Source organism: Belonocnema kinseyi, chromosome 7, assembly GCF_010883055.1.
Source record: "Belonocnema kinseyi isolate 2016_QV_RU_SX_M_011 chromosome 7, B_treatae_v1, whole genome shotgun sequence".
In the NCBI taxonomy this organism is placed as follows: Eukaryota; Metazoa; Arthropoda; class Insecta; order Hymenoptera; family Cynipidae; genus Belonocnema; species Belonocnema kinseyi.
Genome location: NC_046663.1, coordinates 129,666,488 through 129,670,308, shown reverse-complemented (window position 1 = coordinate 129,670,308; position 3,821 = coordinate 129,666,488).

Here is a 3,821-nt window from a genome sequence, read left to right as displayed (position 1 = left end):
TTTTATTTCAAAGCAGATAGAGATATAAATAGAACCGCCGAAGTGTTCCGACCGGCAATCGTGCACCTTCGAGTTTTCAAATTCAGAAAAGGAGAAACGGGTTGCGCGCGCAACCCAGGCATTTATATCGTCTCCTACCCAATTCACACGGACATATACGTGTCATAGTATTGGACCACGTCTCGTTTCAGATCTGGGATCACTGGACCGAGTACCTGAAGGGATAGGCGAAGAGTCACTGCTCAATGCACGGTCCGAGTCACTTCCTTGTACGAACGTAATACCTTCTCATGTGTTTTTTTTTCTGATAATCAGTAATAATTACTAACTGCGTCATGTTTTTGTACTGATTAACTATACTAACTGTGGGGTATCCATTTTCACGGTGAAAATGGGTACAATAAACTTTACTTAAAGATAAAAAACGTTGCGTTATTTATCACCCTACCCGTCTAATTTCACTGCCGGATCATTTTCTAGTTTAAATCTCAAACATTATGGTTCTTCGAGCCGGATCGCGATAGTGAAAACAAAAAAACAAAAGTGCGTGCAAAAGTGAAAAAGTTGCAGTTAAGTGAAAAAGACTACGAATCAGGATGTCGTTTTAAATTCAAAACCGGATATTTCCAATTTGAATCGCTTCATTCACTAAAACAGCAGGTGCAGACTGGACAATGGTGACGTCAGAAAGAGGGACAGAGGTAAGAGCACGGCGTGTCCGGGAGTGATCGGTCGAGGGGTGAGAGCGGGGGTGACTATGCTCTCTGATTCACAAAAACAGGATCATTAAGTGGTTTCAAAGGTCTTCCAATATTGACCATACTATGAACATTATCCATCCTTTTTCTTTCGAATGTCTCTCACTCCTTGTTTTGTTTCACTGCTGCAGCTGTTCTTTCTTTTATACCACGTGCTTGTGAAATGTCATTTTAAGATACTATGGATAGCTATAGAATGAACTTTTTTTTTTAATTTGACAAGTCGCACTTTGTTTTTTTCTTTAAAAATGGCAATAGTAGAAAGTACCACTGAGGTACAGGGGAGTATTTTTGAAATGATTTGTAATGCGCCTAAAAATCTTAGAAGAATACGAAGTATAATGATCAGCTTTTGGTATTTCGTAACCTTCATAAGGATAAGCCATATTTTCTGGAGGACCAATTTAAAGTTTATGAGGAAAAATACTTAGGGGTAAAGTCCTACATGATGGACTTTTTGGACAGTTTCGCAGCTGCTACAGAACAAAAGGAGACCTCATTACCTGCGGTTACTCAGAGACAAAAGACGTTTCCACGGTTGGAACTACCCAAGTTCTCGGGAGTTTATATGGAGTGGCCAGCTTTCCGTGATCTATTTGATTCCGTGATGAGAAGGGATGCAAAAGATCCACTACCTGAAACTAAGTGTGAGTGTTGAACCCGCTCAATTGATATCTAGCATCCCGACCACCGAGGTTAATTTCGAAAGGGCGTGGCAGACCCTAGTCGAGAGATTTGACAATTCTCGACTATTAGTTAACAGCTATTTGACTAAGCTGTTTTCATTAAAGTCGCTGAGTAAGGAAAGCTCAACTGAACTCCGTTCCTTACTTAATGATACTTGTGAGGTCATCGGCGCTTTAACTTCCTTGAATCGACCTACGGACCAATCGGACGATCTAATTGTTTTTATGGCAGCTCAGCGGTTGGATGCAACCACTCGCAAGGCCTGGGAGGACCAACTGGGACCTTCGGATAACCAGCCTACTTTCGAATCATTTAACAAATTTCTGACAGGCAAGTTCAGCACGCTGGAAGCCGTGGAGAATATGGCTGCAACTTCGATTAGTTCATCTTCTACTAAGGACAGCAGTCGCTTTCGAAGGGTAAGAGGGGTGGTGAACGACTCACACTCACAATGCTGCAATCAGAGAACTGTCATGCTCCTTATGTACAGGTAACCATTTTATAATTTTTTGTCCACATTTCCGAAGCAAAGATGTCAAGCAGAGGAAAGAATTTGTAAGAAAACACACTCTGTGTTACAACTGTCTAAAGAAGCATATAGTGCGCAGTTGTCTGTCTGTGAAGCGGTGCCAGACCTGCAATGGAATGCACCATACGATGCTGCATCCACCCCCCCCCCCCCCCCCCTCAGATAATAGATCTCAACCTGGTTTCTCAGAAACTGCCTCCCTTCCATTTCAACCTACCAACTCTTCCACTCTCAACCCACTCAATAAACCTTTTTCTAATTCTTTTCCTAACTCTACAGATTATGCGAATGTTCACCACACACAAAACCTCATGTGACTGTAGGGACCTATCCTACTGGCTACTGCTCTCGTTGACACTAAAGCTTCAGATGGAAGTCGACATCGAACTCGGATACTACTGGATCAAGGGTGTGAGGCATCCTTTATATCGGAGTCACTTGTCCATAGACTGAGACTGACCAGAGAACACGCTATCATCTCGGTGGTTAGTGAAGACAATCTTAAAACGAGACTAACCAGAGGACTGGTCCAACTAAAGGTTTGCTCTCGAATCAATCCTCAAACTACTTTTATGGTAAGAGCAATGATTTTATCTAGATTAACTTCATATGTACCTCCTGATGGTCTTAATAAAGGGGATTGGGAACATATCAAAGGTTTAGAATTGGCAGACCCTTTTTTGCAAACAGGTGGAATTATGGAAATGATTCTAGGGCAGAGGTCTACTCCTATGTTATTGAAGAGGGACTAAAAAAAGGTAGTTTAGGAACTCCAACCGCTCAACAAACTTCGTTAGGCTGGATTCTTTCAGGGCTTTTATCAGGGGAGTTCTCTTCTTCTAGGCATTCTCTTGTCGGATTACAAGCTACGGTAGATTATGAACTACTGAACTTACTACGGAGATTTGTAGTCCAGGAGGACGTGCCTTCGACCATTTCGGAATATAGTTTAGCCGAAGAGGAGTGTGAGCAGCTTTTTTCCTCCACTCATCAGCGTAGTCACGATGGACGTTACATCGTGAGCCTACCTCTGAAGGATCGCTCTCTTAATCTTGGAGATTCAAGAGCAGCAGCTTACCTGGTTCTTGTCCAGTTAGAAAGACGTTTCCGGTGGGACCCTGACTGATCACTAAATTGCGATTCGTTTTCAACGCTTTTCAATACACTGATCAAGGGCTGTCCTTGAATGATCTCTTACCTTCTGGGCCAAAATTACAGACAGAACCAGCGGATGCCATTCTAAGATGGAGGATGTATCCAGTCGTCTTCACCCCGGACATCGAGAAGATGTTTCGGTGGATTTGGATCCATCCAGAGGATCAAAGGTTCCAAAAAATTCTTTGAAGAGATAGTCTTGACCAGGAGGTGCGAGTCTACCGTCTAAAGACTGTAACTTTTGGTTTTGCTTCTTCGCCGTATCTAGCGATACGTATACTGCTTCAGTCAGCGGAGGATAAGGGTGAAAATTACCCCCTAGCTTCTGAAATTCTAAAGAGGGAAATCTTTGTGGATGATGTTCTCTCTGGGGCTGATGATGTCGACATAGCTCAAGAAAAGCGCAGACAGGTGGACCTGTTACTACATTATCGGAGATGAGTCACATCACGAAACGAAAAGTGTTTTCAGAGATAGCTCGCATATTCGATCCACTGGGATGGCTAGCACCAGTCATCGTCAAAGCCAAGATCTTCATCCAAACCCTGTGGGCTCTCAAGGGAGGTTGGGATGATATACTTCCACCTGAATACGGCGCCAATTGGACAACGTTCAGAAACCAGTTGTCGGATCTTTCCACTCTAAACATCCCACGTTGGTTAGGTTCTACATCTTCTTCTTACTATGAACTT